This window comes from Polypterus senegalus, chromosome 2 (genome assembly GCF_016835505.1).
Source record: "Polypterus senegalus isolate Bchr_013 chromosome 2, ASM1683550v1, whole genome shotgun sequence".
Taxonomy (NCBI): Eukaryota; Metazoa; Chordata; class Cladistia; order Polypteriformes; family Polypteridae; genus Polypterus; species Polypterus senegalus.
In genome coordinates this window covers 101,268,639-101,290,262 of record NC_053155.1, presented here as the reverse complement: position 1 = coordinate 101,290,262, position 21,624 = coordinate 101,268,639, and positions in this window count along the sequence as shown.

Genomic DNA, 21,624 nt, shown 5'->3' with positions numbered 1-21,624 from the left:
TCTTTTTCCTATTTGTAGTGGAGATGAGTGGTACCCGGTGGGGTCTTCTGCTGTTGTAGCCCATCCGCCTCAAGGTTGTGCGTGTTGTGCCTTCATAAATGCTTTGCTGCATACCTCGGTTGTAACGCGTGGTAATTTCAGTCAAATTTGCTCTTCTATCAGCTTGAATCAGTCGGCCCATTCTCCTCTGACCTCTAGCATCAACAAGGCATTTTCGCCCACAGGACTGCCGCATACTGGATGTTTTTCCCTTTTCAAACCATTCTTGTAAACCCTAGAAATGGTTGTGCATGAAAATCCCAGTAACTGAGCAGATTGTGAAATACTCAGAACGGCCCGTCTGGCACCAACAACCATGCCACGCTCAAAATTGCTTAAATCACCTTTCTTTCCCATTCTGACATTCAGTTTGGAGTTCAGGAGATTGTCTTGACTAGGACCACACCCCTAAATGCGTTGAAGCAACTGCCATGTGATTGGTTGATTAGATAATTCCATTAAAGAGAAACTGAACAGGTGTTCCTAACAATCCTTTAGGTGAGTGTATATATATATGTATATATATATACCTCGATCTACATACTCTCAAATAGACAAGCCACACGCCGTGGTGCAATTGTAGAGGCTTTGCCTCTAGCGCTGACATCTGAGGTTCAATTCCCGAGAGGGGATGCACTGAATATGTACGCGCGCTTCCCGATTCATTTTACCCTTGCATCCCCTTGGTTTGAGACGTATGAAAAAATATGCGGTTAATGCAGAATCATGTTACGTTATTTTTAAAATGTTTCCTTTTCTTAGCACAAGCACAGCTGAGAAGCTTCGATGCATGTACTCCATAACACGTTAAAAAAAATAACGCATCTAATCACACTTTCAATTCCAAGCAAAGGGGAACTTTTGTCAATGCATGATTTCCTGGTACATCGATTAGATTGATGCACACGTCAGAGCTACAAAAATGTTAGAGTCGGAATAAAGCGCGTTCCTACGACTGATCGGAGGAAAATTTCATTTCAAAAGACTACCCGACGGAAGCCTTGATAAAAGCGTGGTTTTGTGCACACTGAAAAGCAAGCAAAATTAGATGCATTACAGAAAGCGGACTTTGTGGCTCTTACTGGGTACTTCCGTGACCGTTAGCAATTCTAATTACACCTAATTACAAAATGTTAAATGATCACACTGTTTTAGCCTAATGTACAAAATAATTTTGGCTAAGGTTACTCAGAGTTTAAAGATTAAGCTGGTCAAATTACCTTTTATGTTTCTGACTTATTTTTTTAAGAAGAAAAACTACACTTTATGTTGAAACTTTGGTTATTATTATTTAAAGACAATACCATTCTGAAAATGTACTTAAAGTAATTAAAATACCACTTTATTTTTAACTCTGCCCAATTTTAGCCAGGGATGATATTTTTGTTTCTGTTTTGAATTGAAATGCAGTTTAAAAGCATTTTTTTTTCAGAAATTAAAAGAGCTTGAGTTTACAATATTCATGTCCATGTCTATTATATGATTCTGTCGCCCACTAAAACCCTTTTAAATTAAAAAAATATTTGCGATTTGGGGCAAATTTTCATGTGTGATTACATACGATTAATCAAGATTAATTATTACACAGCCTCTAATTAATTAGATTAATTTTTTTAATCGAGTCCCACCCCTAATATATATATGTAGATATATATACAGTATGTGGATTTGTATATATATGTGTATATTCAGTATATATGTAGATATGTATATGTATATATATATGTGTGTGTATATATATATATATCTGTGTATATATGTATATATATATATATATATATGTCTATTTTTGTATATGCGTATATGTACATATGTATATATATGTATATATATATATACTGTATATTGTCAGGGATGCCAGGGGCAACGACCCGGCCGGGACGCCGTGAGGGACCGGAAGAGGGTCAGAGCCCACCCTGGATCACGTGGGGCCGCCTTCCTGGTTGCTCTGGGGGCCACAGGTACAGGGCATGGAAGCTCCACCCTGTAGGTGCCCGTGGTCACCGCCAGGAGGCGCCCCAATGCCTTGGGGACCTGTTACCCCAGCACTTCCGCCACACCAGGAAGTGCTGGGGGGAAGATTTAGGATGGCACCCGGAGAGCTTCATTACTTCTTTAACACACTACTTCTCCACTGCGAAGCGTGGGTATTTTGCTATATATTGTGGAGGACTGCCGGCTTCGTGCTCCGGCCCTCACCCCCAGGCCGCCAGGAGGAGCTCTCCCGACAGCAGGATCGTGCCCTGAGTTCCAGCAGGGCCTTATGGACTATGTAGTGTTTTTACACAGCCCTGCTGGATACCTTGGGGGCCACCAGGAGTCGCTGTGGGGGGCTTATGGGCTCTTTTGTGCCTTATGACCTGGGAGTACGGCACGGTCATGTGACGGAAATGAACGACGTGCTCCCAGGGTAAAGAACAGGACTGTTTGCCCTGACCCGGAAGGGAAAAGGAACTGTGGTCTCATTGGACAGGAACACCTCTGGATCAGGGGCTATAAAAAGACGATGCCTCAGTCCAGACACTGAGCTGTGCTGGGAGGGAGAGGAGCAAAGTGTCTGGGAGTGGACGAGAGAGTTTATTGTGTTTATTATAGTTAGTAGTGTTTTGTATGAGTAGTGTGGAAGGTGCTTGGTGCACTGTGGAAAAAAATAAAAAGTCTTGGACTTTTACCTGGTGTCTGGCGTTGTACCTGAGGGTTCAAGGGAGCACTAGCACCCCCTACTGCCACAATATATATATATATATATATATATATATATATAGATATACATATCTACATATAGATATAGATATATATAGATATGTATATATATATAGATATGACAACAACACTCATATCAATGACAAAACAATTACATTAACAATCATGTTACATTATTTTTAAAATTTTTCCTTTTCTTTTTCATAACTTCTTTAAAACACTACTTCTCCGCTGCGAAGCGCGGGTATTCTGCTAGTAATGAATAAATAACATATTGTACACAAAATAAGTAATTCACATTTACATGTGATAGATATAAAATTAAAAGACAAGTAGATTCCTTACATAGAGAGTCAGTTTCTAAGTCTCTAAAGAATGTTCAATGATTGGGATTATGAGGGATGACAGAAAAATAAAAAAATCTGCAAGGGTTCCAAAGCCTAAAGACCACCCAGTCCCCATTGGTCACTCTCAGGTCAGGTCAGGTTGGGTAGCATGCATTGGTACAGTGCATTGCTACACCCACGATGGAACAGCTCAATATCCTGGTTAGCAAACCCCCAGGCAGACACGAGGTCCAGTCCCACTAACCAGACTTGACCATCTATTTATCACAGTCAGGTGTTACATAGGTGTCCCCCTGGCCTGGTCCAGCCCCTTGGGTCCTCAACAATGAGGATCCTGCAAATCGGATCACCCTCGGAGAATCATGGCATATGGCCATAGTGCCGTAACTGACAATCCCTCACAATGCAGGTAATATGCCTCATTCAGGACACTATGAGCTACCGTTCATATGACACAAATTCAAACCAGTGTTAGCAAAGGATTATCCGAAAAGACACAGTACAGAAGGACTCCAGTCTTTGTCTCAGGTCACTGGATAGCATCCATGCCTCATAACCATTATAGCAAAACATGAAGCACCAGGACTCTAAAGACTTGGACCTTCATCCTTTTACAGAGATATCAGGAGTGCCACACACCCCTTTCCAGCAACCTCATGATCCCCCGTGCTCTCCCAATCTGTCCACTGACTTTAAAGGAAGAGTCACCAGAGAAATGGATGTCACTGCCTTGGTAAGTAAACCTCTCCTCAAGGTTGACACTCTCTCTGCAGAAAGACACACTGCTGATGGATGTACCCATACAGGTCATTAAAGGCCAGGATCTTGGTTTTTATCCAGGACACTTGCAAGCCCAGACATTTAGACTACTCGCTTAGTCTCTCGAGAACCCCGATCCATTGACTTTGTGAACATTACGGCATCCTTGGCAAATTTTAATATCAGTGAACATCTCTTCACCAACAGATGCTCCACAGCCGCTGGACCCCACAACCCTGCCCAGCACCCAGTCCATGCAAGCATTGAACAGAGAAAGAGCAACAACACACCCCTGATTAAATCCAGAATCAACTGTGGAGGTTCTGCCTCCACTCTACACCAAACTCACAGTACCAGTGTACAGGCCAGCAATGATATTCAGCAACTTTGACGGGATCCCGAAAAAGTCTCAAGATGTCCCACAGGGCAGCTAGATCAACTGAGTCAAAGAGATAAAGGCTGTAAAGAAATTCTGCCGATATTTGCATTTGCTCTCCATGAGAACCCTCGGTGCCAGGATTTGGTAGTCTTCTTAGGCGTAAAACAAAACTGTTCCGGTCGCTGGTAAGTGAGCAAGTGATCACAGACCTTATTGAGGATGACCCTAGCAAGGACCTTACCTGGCACCGATAGCAGTGTTATCCACCCTATACCCAGGCAATCACCCTTCCCTTTCCAGATAAGTCTCATTTTCCAGTCAGTTGGGATGACACTTGTCTCCCAAATGGAAGCAAATATTCCTTTCAATGCCAGGAGGAGAGCCTTACCACCAATCTGGAGAAGTTCACCCTAGATACTACATATCCCTGCAGCCTTCCCTACTCTCAGCTGGTTCACCACCTGTACAATATCAGTGAGATTGGGTAGTTCACAGCTATTTGGAGGATCAGCCTTAAGAGTCGTGGACCCAAAGATATCCAACATCCTAGCCAGAGGATCAGCTTTATACAGCTACTCAAAGTAGCCAGCCCAGAGGGTCACAACTGCAGTGTCATCTGTAAGGAACATTCCAACAGCCACCCTGACTGTGACTGTCTGAGGATCAGATTCAGATGTGCGTAATGCTTCGATTCCTCTGTAAGCAGGTCGTGGATCACTAGACCATAGATAGTGTTTCACTTGCTCAGAAATTCCTCTAACAAACACCTCCTTATCTGCCCTCAGAGCCCTCGCAGCCATCCTTCTCAATTCCAGGTACAGACCAGAGTTACTATCAAACCGTGCACTGCGACTCCTCTCGATAGATATCCAGGGTGCTCTGCGAAATGAAACACCTCCTTCTGGGAACACTGGTAACACCGACACAACCTTCACCAACCTTCAGGGTCTTGTCACAGAAGGTCTCCCACATCACATTAGGATCAGCAGTTACACCAAAGTCTGTAAGTTCCTCAAACAAACTGCATTTAAATGCATTAGAAACAGCCTGATCTTGGACAGTAGCCAAGTCCAGAATTATTTTCCTAGTAGCTGGTAGCCTACTGGACCTAATTTTATTCTCAACTTCGTTTGGTGGTTGATGGATGCCTGTGAGGTGAAACTGTGCTGATCATGGGGACTGAGGACTGGTCATTCTACATAACATAAATGAATTTTAGTAGTTATTTTTTATTTTCATTTTAAAGGATTCAATACAGTGGGCCCCTTGGGAAGTTGGGTATCCGCTTTTATTCAAACAACACAGGCAACTGCACAATACTATGACCTGGTGGCGATGGTGCAAAACACCACCTTAAATGAAAAGAACTAAAATGTAGCTACTGTGGGGTACAGCCCGGACACAAACAGGCAGACATGTTGTTTCACCACACACGTTTATTTACAACTATTATATACAGAGTAAAGTGCACGAACCCAGTGCCACAGCACCAATCACCCCTTCAAGTCCTGGCCGCACAACAATGCCTTGCTCAGTCCTCAGACCGCCTCCACTACTCTCCTCCGAGCTCCGTCCACTTCCACCCGACTCTTGCCCTCGACTTGAGGGAGGCGGCCCCTTTTATGTACGCCCGGATGGGCTCCAGGTGCTTCCTAAGGAGCTTCCGCCGACACACCCCCGTGTGGCGGAAGCACCAGCTGTGTAGCCGAAAGTCCTCTGGGTGTTCTTGCTCCTCTTACCCCCAGCACTTCCTGGAGTGGCGGAAGTGCTGAGGTCCAGGGCTCCCAAGGCATTGGGGCGCCCCCTGTCAGACACCACGGGCCCCTACAGGGTTGGGCTTCCAAGCCCTCAACCCGTGGCCCCCAACACAACCAGAGCGTTCACCCCCTCGTGGTCTGGAGGAGGCGCAAGCTCTCCTCCGGTCCTCCTGGGCGTCCCAGCTCGGTACCACCCCCAGCCGTCCGCCATACTACAAATAAATCATACTTAAAAAGTGGGTGTTTAGGAGTTTATAAAATGAGCCTGGCATATCTCTTTTGATAAAGTATTTCAGATTTTTGTTGCATAACTGCAAAAGATTGCTTAAACACTGCCTTACTGCTGGACACTGCTTTTAGAGGTTTTAAGACTATAACTTGGAATGAGAGGTGGGGGACTCCAAAATATAGGAAGGAACAAGATCATTTAAGGCTTTATATACCACTAGCAAAATACCCGCGCTTCACAGCGGAGAAGTAGTGTGTTAAAGAAGTTATGAAAAAGAAAAGGAAACATTTTAAAAATAACATTACCTGATTGTCAATGTAATTGTTTTGTCACTGTTATGAGTGTTGCTGTCATCAAGGATTTGATTATCATTATTTCTTTCAATCAGGTTTGTATTTGGAGGACGTGTTGTTTTGAAGTTACATTCTGTGTTTGTCAACTGTTGTAAAGATAACAGGTTTCATTCAAGTGTTCACTATGCAAATCGCAACTCGTGAATGTAAGATGTTTAACAGGCATTCCCAGTATTAACTTGTGCTAAACGTACCATGGTGTGACGTAAGGGGAGCTGACTGTAAAAAGGCAAGGAGGCGCGTATTTTGAATGAAAAGGGACAAAACAGCGAAGGAGCAGAAAAGTGAGAAAGAAAACTGTTTAAATAAAGAGCTAGGAAGGTGAATGGAAAGAAGCAGCCAGCGGTAAAGCAAGGAAGACTTCGTAATAAGGACGGTTCGGTGCACGTAGAAGGTGTAACAATAAGATTGTTAAGCCTTATGATAATGTTCCTGTACGAAGGATTTAGAGAGACCTCTCTACAGTTTCGTTTATTTTTAGGTTGTAATGTTCATCAAATTTACGTATCATCTGGTCCAGTGGCGAACCGCGTATTTCATACCTAGGCCTTCAGTAGTGCTGCGTCTGAATCAACCCGCCCATCAAAAACTAATTTATGGTTATAAAAACCATCTTAATATTCAAAAATACAGTATAAAGAGCAGCTGCATACAGGAGATAACTCCTGTAGCCACAATAAATGCCTTTATTTAATAGACAAACCAGAGGTGAACAAGTTCCTTTCTACTGTAGCTACAGCTGCGACACACATAAACAACTTCAATAATAACTCATAAACTTGCATATTATTTAGGAAAATCGCAACATTTTACTCACCAAAAATTCGGATTATTTGTAAATAAAATCCATCCTCCTCTCTTTTCTCAAAAACAGTTCAATTACTCTGTCGTACAGATTATCCGGGCGGTTCAGTTCCATCAAAAAGTCCCTTTCTGTCGCCATCGAAGCTAATGCTGAAAGTCGAACCTGCCCTGTCGTATTTCTGGCATAAGTTTGAATTCGCTTTAGGGCTGAAAATGTCCACTCGACAGAAGCAGTGTACACGGGAATGGTCACCGCCAAATATACCAATGTGTACAGCTGCCCCATGCTCTCATTCAGATTTTTCTGATGAAGGAAGTCAAGAAGATCAGTGGGAGATTTTCCTGCAATATCATCCATGGCATACATTACAGTCAGTTCTGTTTTTAGCCGAGACATATCAAAAACTGCTCCGTGGCTCTTGTGTTAAACTGGAGAAGGCTGCATCCAGGAAATTTTTCTTGTATTCCCAAAACTTCTGGGGGTCGAGGAGCATGACAAACATCAGTTTTTCGTGGTCTTGAAATCTGGTCTGTGTCTGGCAAATAATATTGTCCAGAATCCTGCTATGGAGTTGGCGGTAGTGCGCGTGAGGATCTTGCGCTCGGAGTGCCTGCGGTGCATTCAGTGGCCTCGTAGAGTTCCTCATAATAGCTTCTATCCAATCAATGGGTCTGAATACGGTTACGTTGCCGTACGCCTGCTAGAGGGCACTACTGACACCAACTCAAAATCTGATTGGTTGAAGCAACAGTTTGATTGACATTTATTCTGTGTTAGAGGGCCTGCAGAATGGATTGTGAAGGTCTCTCTGCCTGGCAACAAATGATGGCTGAAATGTGATTGGTTAAATGCTTTAATATGAAAATACATGTCTGGAAGCAGCACAGCCATCGGAAAAGCTATGAGAGGAAGCGGACAGACTATTTAGAATTATTTAATAAGTATTCATGGACAAAATATAATTAACATCAGTTTGTGATTCAGATATTTTTTTAGGCAAGCAGAGAAGGCCTTGCAGGCCCTGACGGCCCAACACTCAAGCTCATGGTTAACTCATCAGGTCTTACATCATCGGTCAGCACCTGGCACAATTCTCTGCTGCTCTCTCCAATAAGATAACGGAATAATCTGACCTTAGTGTTTTCCTCTGCCTCCGGCATTGCAAGTTTTGTGCATAATGTGAACTCGTCCTTGCATGTTCTCCATGACTTCGCCAGGTCTTTAACATCGAGGCTTTATACTCTGCGTCTTCTCATTAAACTTGTATCTCGCGAATATCTTGTGCGATCTTGCAATGTCCACGGTTTTATTTAATTTTAGCTCAGACCCGGCACTTAAAAGTTTCTCTTGCACTTTCACTGAGGGAGGGTTTCCGCAGTAGCTGCACTTGTGAATATCTTCACCTGAAGAATATTTACCTTATATGGGCAGGCACTCAATTACGTGGAAGGCGTGATGATGTGAGATGCAACTCCGCCTCACACGGCGACCGAGCTGCAGGCTATGGCCATATACAGTATATGGACGAAAGTAGGTTCCAGTTATGACAATTACGCATAGAATTTAGAAATTAAACCTGCCTAACTTTTGTAAGTAAGCTGTAAGGAATAAGCCTGCCAAATTTCAACCTTCCACCTACACGGGAAGTTGGAGAATTAGTGATGAGTGAGTGAGTAAGTGAGTGAGTGAGTGAGTCAGTCAGTGAGGGTTTTGCCTTTTATTAGTATAGATTAGTTGTATTTTAAGTCAGTTCTAAAGAATGCAGGTAGAAAAATATGACAACACTGCAGCTGGTGACATGTACTCAAATTTTCTTTTTTTGGTTTAGATTCTTGTTGCTGTATTCTGAACTAACTGAAATTGATTGATGTTTTTCTTTTGAAGTTTAGTTAGCAGTGCATTATAAACTGCTCAAAAAATTAAAGGAACACTTTGAAAACACATCAGATCTCAATGGGAAAAAGAAATCCTCCTGGATATCTATACTGATATAGACTGGGTAATGTGTTAGGAACGAAAGGATGCCACATCGTTTGATGGAGATGAAAATGATCAACCTACAGAGCCCTAAATTCAAAGACGCCCCAAAAATCAGAGTGAAAAAAGTATGTGGCAGGCTAGTCCATTTTGCCAAAATTTAATTGCAGCAACTCAAAATTGTATGCAGCACTTTGTATGGCCCCTGTGTTCTTGTATACATGCCTGACAACATCGGTGCATGCTTCTAATGAGATGACAGATGGTGTTGTGGGGGATCTCCTCCCAGATCTGGACCAGGGCATCACTGAGCTCCTGGACAGTCTGAGGTGCAACCTGGTGGCATTGGATGGATCAAAACATAATGTCCCAGAGGTGTTCTATTGGATTTAGGTCAGGAAAGTATGGTGGCCAGTCAATGGTATCAATTCCTTCATCCTCCAGGAACTGCCTGCATACACTCACCACATGAGGCCAGGAAATGTCGTGCACCAGGAGCCACTGTACCAGCATAGGGTCTGACAATGGGTCCAAGGATTTCATCCTGATACCTAATGGCAGCCAAGGTGCCTTTGTCAAGCCTGTAGCGGTCTGTGTGACCCTGTGTTAACCCACCGCCAAACTGCTCATGCTGAATGATGTTACAGGCAGTATAATGTTCTCCATGGCTTCTCCAGACCCTTTCACTTCTGTCACGTGCTCAGGGTGAACCTGCTCTCATCTGTAAAAAGCACAGGGCACCAGTGGTGCATCTGCCAATTCTGGAATTCTATGGCGAATGCCAATTGAGCTGCATGCTGCTGGGCAGTGAGCTCAGGGCCCATTAGAGGACATGGGGCCCTTGGGTCACCCTCATGAAGTCTTTCTGGTTGTTTGGTCAGAGACATTCACACCAGTGGCCAGCGGGAGGTCATTTTGTAGGGCTCTGGCAGTGCTCATCCTGTTCCTCCTTGCCCAAAGGAGCAGATACTGGTCCTGCTGATGGGTTATGGACCTTCTATGGCCCTCTCCAGCTCTCCTAGAGTAACTGCTTGTCTCCTAGAATCTCCTCCATGCCCTTGAGACTGTGCAGGGAGACACAGCAAACCTTCTGGCAATGACATGTATTGATGTGCCATCTTGGAGAAGTTGGACTACCTGTGCAACCTCTGTAGGGTCCATTTATCGCCTCATGCTACCAGTAGTGACACTGACTGTAGCCAAATGCAAAACTAGTAAAGAAACAGTCAGAAAAGATGAGGAGGGAAAAATGTCAGTGGCCTCCACCTGTTAAACCATTCCTGTTTTGGGGGTCATCTCATTGTTGCCCCTCTAGTGCATCTGTTGTTAATTTCATTAACACCACAGCAGCTGAAACTGATTAACATCCCCCTCTGCTACTTAACTGACCAGATTAATATCCCATAAGTTTCATTGACTTTATGCTATACTCTGATTAAAAAGTGTTTCTTTAATTCTTTTGAGCAGTATAGTACTTTAGCTGACAAAAAACAAAAGTGTGTATGTATTTCTAAGCATTTTGCAGTGTTATAAGGGGTGTAATTTTTGCAGTGTTCCTTAGATGGAAACATGCTACTAATCTGGTTAATATAAAGTTTAGGTCAGCATCCATTATTACACCTAAATTCATTACTTCCGCAATGACTTTTAATGCTAAGGTATCAAGTTTATTTCTAATACCCTCATTATTTCCATTTTTACCAATGACTAAGATTTCAGTTTTTTCTGTATTTTGTTTGAAGAAATTACTAGTCATCCATTCAGAAATACAAAACAGACATTGGATCTGAAGCATCATGGTCATCAGGTGCTATAAATAAGTATGAGAACTGCACTCACCACAACTAGTAAATAATTTTCTACCAGTTAAATAAAACTGAAACCAGTTTCATGCAGTGCCTGAGAAGTCCTCCCATTAACTAAGATCATTTATAAGAATACTGTGATTCAGCAGTGGTTCCCAACCTGGAATATGTAACAGGATCCTTGGCAAAATGAAGAAAAAAAAATCATATGTTTTTATTATTTAAAAAGTTGTACAGTAAGTAATAAAGCATTTTTCTAGTTCACCTTGTATTTCAATAATATCATCATTTCATTAACGGACTTGCTAACTACGCCTATTAATAAAAGTGTTTTTAAAAAACCACTTGAAGGCTACTATAGATATACACACGTTGCATTGTGTCACTAAAGCAGTTCACAGAAAGCTAGACATAGCGTGTTGAATGCTAAAATATAAGTAATGATGTACTGTTTTTTAAATAGGAAACATTCTGAAGAAAAGCCAAGTTCTGGTTTAAATTTATCAAATGAATCATATTCTAAAGTAAAATCTAAATCAAGAAAGTGTGAAGCTTCATACACAGAGTTTGGATTTGTACTGGCTAAGAAAAAAAGGCAGACATGATTACCCCAAATGCATTCTTTGTCAGAAAATTCTGACAATTGAATGTCTAAAGTCGTCTAAATTGAAAAGAAATCTAGAACAAAAGCATCCAGCTGATGTTGAGAAACGTGTTTACAAGCAAGCATTGCACTTAGCAGGCAATGTTTTCAGAGAGGGCACTGAAGGCGTCTCTTTTGGTGTCATATTGCATTGCCTGTACAAAGAACGCTCACACAGCTGGAGAAGATCTGATATTACCGATGACCAAAGACATAGTTCATAATTTGCTTGGTGAGTAAGCTGCCTGTAAAATCGACACTGTCCCTTTGTCAGACAAGACAGATATCTGACAATACTAAGGACGTAACATGTAAAAAACGGCACTTGGTTTGAGTTGCAGTTAGATGAAAGTGCAGATGTAGCTAAAGCAGCACAGCTTAATATCTGTGTCAGATTTATTGAAGATGGAAAGTTTGTTGAGTAGCTTGTATTCTGCAAAGAAATTCAGAGGAAGAAAACAGGTCAGGACATTTTCAAATTGTGGACGCATTCATACAGGCAAATTTAATTAACTGGTATTGAGCAGGCATCTGTATGGATAGTGCCACTGCCATGACAGGCGAAAGTAGTGGAGCTGTCACATTAATAAAGGCCAGAGCTCCAGATGCCATGTGGATACACACTGCATGCTTCACACAGAAGCACTTTTCATTAAAAGGTTGGAGGACGAATTACAACAAGTGCTTCAAGACATTGTTTAAAGTTGTAAAACACTTGCCCTTAAACGCAGGCTGTTTGCCAAGCTGTGCTGTGACATGGGCACCAGATTTGAAAGCCTATGCTGCATTCTGAGCTCTGGTGCCTGTCTCGCTGTGAAGAGTTACGTGAATTTCACTCATCTGCAGACTCCTAGTTTGTTAGCTGTTTGATAACCAGTAGTGGCTTATGAAACATGCATATTTGGCCAACATATTTCAATTTTAAATTCCTTGAATCAGAGCAAGGCTCAAATCACAGCATACTTAATTTGCAAGATGAAGTTTATGCATTTATACAAAAAATCGGACTTTGGTAGAAAATGCTAAACACATAAAATACTAAATAGTGTTCCTGCTCCTTCAACACAGGGCCCTTTTAACAGAATCATAGGCCCCTGTTTTGATAGCAAAACAGAAACACACATGGGCATCAGAAACATTGTGACTGTACTTTAAGACTGCCCTGAGAACATCTATTGCACCTGCAGACATAGTCCTACCTATAATATTGTCACATCTGACACACCTAAAGGAATACTTTAGTGACTATTTCCCAGACATGGACAATCATCGTTTAAACTGGATCAGAAATCCATTTGAGTCCAGAACTGAAGAGGATTGTCTTGATGTGAGGTCATCATGATGAGAGAAATTAACTAAAATAGCCAATCATGGAAGATTGAAAATGCAATTCCCTGCCATTCCCCTGTCAGAATTTTAGAGCAACATTAGAAACTAATACCCAGTGCTGATAAAAAAAAAACAAACATCCAATGCCTCTTACCATTTGCAACAACATATCTGTCTGAGGCAGTTTTTTCTGAATTGAAAGCTTTGAAAACCAAAAACAGAGCATGTCTAAATGTGGAAAATGATTTGAGATTGTCCCAAAGCCTGCTGCAACCAAGAGTGGGTAAACTGTGTAGAACATCCAAGCCCAAAAGTTTCACTAGGTGTAGGTAGGGTGAGTTTAATTTATGAATTTATTATGAGCAGTCTATTTTTCCATAGTAAAAGTGGCTTGTTTTATATAGTTTTGTTACATGCATTTAAAAGGTAGTAGGTCTGTATAGCAGTTTATTACAGACATGTGGAATATGTCAGTTTTTGTATGGTGATAGGTAGGGGGTCCTCAGCCTAAGGTAAGTCTCTTAGGAGGGTCTTGGCATGAGAAATGTTGGGAACCCCTGGTCTTTGGTGTGGATGCTTCACTTAGATCTAGTAGAACAAGAACAGAGACATTGCCTCTGTCAGCATTTATCCTAAAATCATTTACTACTTTAACCAGTGGACTTTCTGCATTATGATTTGTTCTAAAACCTGTCTGAAACTTTTCAAGATTCGAATATTTATTTAAAAAGTCATTTAATTCATGAAAAAGCCCTTTTTCTAGAATTTTGCTTAAAAAAGACAGGTTAGAAACAAGTCTAAAGCTGTCAAAGGCAAAAGAGTTTAGATTATTTTTTTGAGCAAGGGTTTAACTATTGCAGTCTTTAGAAATTCAGGGAAGACCCCCACATCTAATGATGAGTTCATAATGTCTGGTACACTATCAATAATGACATCAGACACTTTTTCGAAAAAGCTTGTTAGTACTGGGCCAAGGACACAAGTGAAAGATTTTAATGCACTAAAAAGAACATGCTTTGGTTTAACAGGGCTCATTTTGGAGAAATGTATTAAAAAAAGCCCTTGATGAAAATAAAAACTTTAAATATTGTATACAGAAAAGCATTTAGTTAGTTACAATGTATTTCTGAAATGTCCAATGGCAGTATAACTGAAACCCATTGTCTTACAAAATTTCCTGGGCAAAATCAGGTAACAAACTAGTATATAAATATATATATTTGTAAGGAAAATGAAAACAATCCGTATTTGTACAGTCAGGTTCAATGTGATATGTTAGTTTATTTATTTATTTATCCATCCATCCATTATCCAACCTGCTATGTCCTAACTACAGCCTGTAGTCTACAGGGTCACGGGGGTCTGCTGGAGCCAATCCCAGTCAACACAGGGCGCAAGGCAGGAAACAAACCCTGGGCAGGGCGCGTAGACACACATACACACCCACCCACACACCAAGCACACACTAGGGACAATTTAGGATCGCCAGTGCACCTAACAGTTTATTTTTTTTGTATAGCCCAAAATCACACAGGAACTGCCGCAATGGGCTTTAACAGGCCCTGCCTTTTGACAGCCCCCCAGCCTTGACTCTCTGAAAAGACAAGGAAAAACTCCCAATAAAAATCTTGTAGGGAAAAATGGAAGAAACCTCGAGAAAGGCAGTTCAAAGAGAGACCCCTTTCCAGGTAGGTTGGGCGTGCAGTAGGTGTCAAAAGTAGGGGGTCAATACAATACAATATACACAACAGAACAATTCCTTAAGACAGCATAATAAAAATTTTAGAATTACGGTTTAACAGTAGATGATATGACATAATTAGGTTTCGATATTTTTAGAGTCCTGGAGACCTCATCCATCTAGCTGCATCTCCATTTGGCCATGCCACGGCTGAAACATTGCTCCGATGAAACATGCACCTAACCTGCATGTGTTTGGACTGTGGGAGGAAACCGGAGAGCCTGGAGGAAACCCACGCAGACACGGGGAGAACATGCAAACTCCACACAGGGAGGACCCGGGAAGCAAACCCAGGTCTCCTTACTGTGGGGTAGCAGCGCTAACACTGCACCACCGTGGCACTATTTATTTATTTATTTATTTATTTATTTATTTATTTATTTATTTATTCTCTTTTTCCCTTGACAAAAAATGTACAGTAGGGTGTTGGTATGACCAACAAGGATTTTTGTAATGTGTATTTCTGGTAATTTTACTTAGTTTAAATTTTGCAGAGGTTAAAACACAATCATATGGAGTTTTACCTGTAAGACTAGTAGTGTTTGATTGTTTGGGCAAACCTTTGTAACTTGGGGAAAAAAACAGATACTGTAGTCAAAAAGAGTTATATCATTCTCTATAATTATTAATGAAAACTTTTGGTTTAATTCTTCTTTGCAGGCTCCTTTATTTTTTAAAATAAAGTTAAGACAATCAATGCAACATCTCAATGTTAAACAATGTGGAGGCTGACACGCAATAAATTAATGAGTGTACAACAGCACCACAATGAAGAGAAATTGTCTATAGACACAAAAAGCGACATAAAAGATAAAAGGTTAGAAATAGAGTCTAAAATGACTAGAAAGCAAATATGCTTTTTTATTCTCTGTAGAAAATGTATTTCATTTAATTTTAAACACCTTATTAAAGTCCACTGCTTTATATTCTGTGTATTGCAGGTATTGCAGTTTCTAGCTTATAGCAAAAAGAAATGAAGTTTCTCCTGTAGGCAATAGCTTAAAATCATTTTTAAAACTACCATCATATTTTATTACTGACAATGTCCGTACAAATAAGAACAATGAAAACATATTGCATTATTGATGTTTAAATTCTGGTAATGAAATTCCTCAGAGCTTTTGGAAAGTAAAGTAGCTGATGACTTGTCCCTGTGTCACCAATTAGCTACCCAAAGCATTACAATGCACGCCTTCCTCTGGGAACCACAAAGTGCAAAACACTAATTACCAAACTACTGTACATACACTAGGTTCTTAATAGTATTATTTAAAAATTAATGAGAATTTTAACAAACAGCAAGGAAATAAATGATACTGAACTCCTAATTATACATCTGGGAAGGTATTTTTTTTGCTTGAATTTTTAATGAACTTGTGAAACTTTCAGGTTTAACTTAAAGTTGTATTCAGTAGTCCAACAGTGGTTAATTTCCCTATTCAAACTACATTTTCAGATCATTTTATGTTTTTCTCCTACATGATATCTAAATGCTACTCAATAGAGTCTAATGATTCTAACTCCAGCCAGTAGTGTAACAAAACTGTCTGCTCTTTTCCTCATGTCCTCTTTGCACACTCCTTACACCAGTCTGAGGACCAGGGGCCTCATGTATAACGCCGTGCGTAGAACTCGCACTATAACATGGCATAAGCACAAAAGCCCAAATGTGCTTACGCACAGAAAAATCCAGATGCAGGAATCTGTGTGTACTCCAACTTCCATGTTCTTCCGCTACATAAATCTCGATCAACGTGAAAACTAACGCTCGTGCACGCGTATTATGTAACGCCCCAACTCCTCCCAGAATTACGCCTATTTGAATATGCAAATCAATATAAATCGCCCTTAAGCGCAGCCTTCTGTGAAAAGACAATGGGAAAAGCACGGGGAAAATATAAGAATTTCAGCGAATACCAAGTGGAGGCAAAGGAAAAACATACTACTTGTTCAAATAAACCGTGGTATAATCAACAAAAGGAAGTTGATCGAGTGACATAGCGTGTTGGAGAAACTTGAAAGCTCACATTCACAAAATCGCACAGTGCCAGAAATAAAAAAGAAGTCACATATCAAAGTCGCTGTGAGAAGCCGAGTTGTAAGCCCACTGTCCGATGTCACTGTCATATGAAAGCTTATTAGGGTACAGAGAAAAAAGGCACACGATGGGGAAAAAGCACGAAATGTCAACTTCAATCTCGACATTTCCACTTTAATCACGTAGTTTATTTTGTCATTAAAGTAGAACATCATAAACTTCATCTTAAAATCGTTTAATTAACCAGTTTCTCAAATCACATCGTAATTAAAGTAGCACGTTAAATGCTTTGTTTTGTATTTGATCTTCTATGTGCTCTATGTGTGTGAATCACTACTTGCTTCTTAAACTGGCTCTCTTCCTCCAACTGGACACAGAGTCCATTACATTCGTGATATTACAGCTCTCTGAATAACTAAAATACTGAGATGTATACGTGATGTCATTTTCATGATGATAGGAGTTAAAGCACGTTATTAAACATGTGTTTCACTTCGATTAAATAATTTATTGCAGCAGTACTCAGGGCTCTTGGCTTGTGGTGACACTGGGCAGAGAAAGAATCGGTGGCTCCTTCGTCCGTCAGTGTCAGTAAGGCAGCGTATGCACGGTGGATGGCCACGTCCATTGCAGACACTGCATAGCCGCCTCGTGCTCATGACACAAGCGTTTAACGTTTGCCGAAAATATGTTGCAGCGTTTTTAGCTATGTTGTTATTTTCTCTTTCTGTTTTATATTCAATTTATATTGGCATGGCTGTCACTGCAGTCAGTGCCTTTCTTTCCCCAAGTAACCGATCGCCACACAATCAGCTCTGTAATAGAAGTTGAGCCACCTGTAAGCATAGCGCCGATTCTTCAAAACGTTTAAAGAACATTGAAATATCTTCGTAGTACATGTTTAATTATTCTATCCTTAACGACACTCCCAGTGAAGAATATAGATTATTTAAACGAAGTTAAAGTTTTATCTGTATAATTTAACAAACATATTTTGCTGCATTTCACCTTAAAAATGATATCATCATCATATGTAAATACATTATAATTATAACTATAGTGCAAGTTTACAGTGGGGTGATTGTACTTATAAGTACAAACAGTTCTACAAGGAGCAATTGATTGAGTACATTTAAAGTTCTTGGGATTAAACTGTTTCTAAACCTTGAGGTCCGTACAGGAAAGGCTTTGAAACGTTTTGCAGTGGCTGAGACAGCGTGTCCTTGAAGCTGTATACCGATAATTCTCTTTCCGATCAGTTGCTGCTGTGATTCACACTCAGATACAGTGATATAAATACTCTCAGTCGTGCAGTGAGAGTAATATGGAAAAAGATGATCCGCTGTGGCAACTCCTAACGGGAGCAGCTGAAAGAAGAAGAAGAAAAATAAGAAGAGGAAGGTGCAGTGAGAGTAACAACGCTAAATCAGTTATGGTATTTGGAATACTATGGCTGTTCCCTGAACCATTATATTGTTAAAAGTTAATTACAATCAGATGCATTACACTAATGAACAATATGCTGTTAGTTTCGGTGTATTTATAAAGCCGCGTCATGAAAATAATGAGTAACCACACAGGAACAGTAGCACTGCTTTGACGCTGGGTGCCGCCAGTCTGCAAAACCGAGCGGAGAACTTGCGTACGACAAGACATGAGGTACCGTGGAAAAGTGCGTGGCTTTACGCCAAGTGTAGGTTTTATACATCGCGATTTGAACGTGGAAAAGTTCTTACGCAACATTTCTGTGCGTACGCACCATTTATACATGAGGCCCCAGATGACTACACACAATCTAAACCAAAGAGTGAGATAGAAGAACAGAAATAAGCACTTCTTTAAATGAAAGAGAACAGGGTGGACTGTGCCATACAGTTTTATCTTACAGCTCTACCAAACTGTATTTGAATTTTGCTACTGAAAACTGTGCAGAGTTTGTTCCCCCTTTGTTTTTCTCAAGTACTTCAGTTTTCCCTCTCATATCCCAAGGAGATTATGTTGATTAATAACTCTAAACTCAGTGTTTATGTGCATGTAAATGTGTCCTGTGATGGACTAGGCCATTCTCTAAGACTGATTCTGGATAAGCTCGGGATCCCTAAATCCCTCAATTGGACTAAGAGGGTTCAGGAATTTGATGGATGGACATAAAATAAATGTAGTGTGGAATCATATTTCTTTGTAATAAGTTTACATTTATCATATCCTACTTTTGTACTAATAAGAAACTGACAAAGTTGGAGGGCCTGGTTGCAGCTATTTCCAAATACAAGCAACAGCTCTCAAAACTTGTAAACTGATTACATCAAACAGACATCTCACCCACAATGGAAATACAGAGTAAGCTTCTCTGGTGCCAATTGTTCTTTTTATTGCATTTTTATATACTTTTGTAGTTTTCATTGCTTTCTCAGTGGTCTTTTACACAGTAAATGATGTTTATTTCTTTGGTACTTGTCTGCATATTTTCCCTTTACATACTAATCTTTCCAAGTCTCATTAAACACTGTCAACAGTCAAAACTGCAATAAGCACAAATATCTGGAGTCCTGTGCACTTGTGACTATATTTCACACAATAGAAAATCAAGCATGAGTGTGTCTGCATAGCACATAGGTGGAGACTGATCAGTGACTACAACATTACCACAGCCTCAAAGCAACAAGGGAGCCATGAACCATAAAAAGTCTCATGCAAGTCTCATTTCACTAGATTTTGTAAAGACTTTCATGGTCACTGTATAATTCGCTATCATATGTTAATAAAAAGATACAAAACTCAACACATAAAAAGTAGCTGCTCCCAGATGTATCTGGACCTTCTGATTTGCCAAAACAGACATCCCTACACATTTGTTCCTGTGATGTGGTTAATTTTGACAGGCATCGGTTTAAATCTTTTTTGATCTGCAAAAATATAAAAGAGTATAAAATGACAAGAACATTTTCTGAATTCTTTTACAGGTTTGTTTATGAAAATGCTGTAACCAGTTCAGTACTGGTCGTAAACTGGTTGAAGTAGAGAACTGGAAGTAAAGACAGTTTTAAAAAGCAAGGCAGTCTATCATTAGAGGTCCCTGGGGTTGAAAATGTGGGGTACAATATATATAGTTAGAAAGGTAAGACGTTACAAGTACCAGTTGTATAGTGTGCTTTGACTTTTATTCTTATCCTCTACTAAGAAAAGAATCTAAGGGTTTAGTTGGTATCTTTCTTGTTAGGTCATGTCACAGATGACCTGATAACACAATGAAACAGCCAGAGGAGAGTTAGAGCCTTTTGTGCCAAGTATCCCAGCATTTGCCTTTTTTCAGAAAAGTTTGAAGTAGATCTCCATAATTGATGTCAAGTCCAATTATATGACTTTTAATTTAATTTAATTTAAGTTAATTTAATTTAATAGTTGTTGTAATCCTCTGAATAGAAATCTGTCCTGTGCAATTGTACCTCCATACACCTGATACCACCATGAAAATGCCAAACAAAAAAATCACTAATATTCTCCCACTAATCCTATATTTTGTCCACTATCATACAAAATAAATACACTCTAATGTTTTCTTCAGCACAATCAGCTCAATAAATGTTGTGATACTAGCAAATCTGATACCCCAAATATTTGGAATAAAAGATTGTACAGTAATGCAAAAAGTGAACTGTCTGCAGCCAACATAGCACATCTGAGGGACTCTTTCATTTAATTTTTCAAAGGTAATATTTTGCTACTCACCTTTAGCATCTGTGCTCACAAAAAGTAACCTCACACTGGTCCTTTATTGGTCCAATCATTGTACAAAGCCAGAGAAACTACATGAACCACTGATTTTGCTAATTTAATGTGCAAACTGGGGCGGGCCTCAGATTTTTCCCTATGGGGACTATCTATCTATCTATCTATTTTATAGTGCCTTTCATTTATCTATCTATTGTGGACTGTGTCCGGCAGTTTATCCCGGCCATGTCCCCCAAGCCGCCAGATGGAGCCCTCCCTGCAGTATGGAGGTGCCCCGAAGACCAGCAGGGCCTTATGGACGTTGTAGTTTTTATCCTCAGCCCTGCGGGATACCACAGGGGCCGCAAGAGGGAGCTGCAGGGAGGGCCGAAGACTTCTTTTTGCCCTATGCCCCGGAAGTACTTCTAAGTCACATGAGCGGAAGGGATGATGTACTTTCGTGGTGAAAAAAGGACTTTTATCTGACCCGGAAGTGATAGGGAAATATGGACTGAAGGATGATAAACACTTCCGGGTCAGGAACTATAAAAGGATTGTGAGAGCTCCCAGACGGCGAGCTGAGCTGGGTGGTAGAGGATTGATTATTGATTTATTATTGGAGTATTGTGTTTATTTATGAGTAGTGTGGAGTGGAGGATGTTTAGTGCACATTATTATAATAAAAATAATTATTGTAGCACTTTTACCTGGTGTTTGGCATGGTACCTGAGATTTCAAGGGAGCGCTACTGCCCCCTACTGCGACACTATCTATCTATCTATCTATCTATCTATCTATCTATCTATCTATCTATCTATCTATCTATCTGTTTTGAACACTTCTAAACTTACTAGGCCTTTATTGACTGCAAAGTTAAGGACGTCTAAACCATGGTTCTTCAGGTATGTTATTTAAGTTTGTTCAAGATTACCATAACATTTTTGCTTATGACACAAACATCTCAGACGAGTATATTCAAAACATTGGTTCGTTGATATGTGAAGGTTTT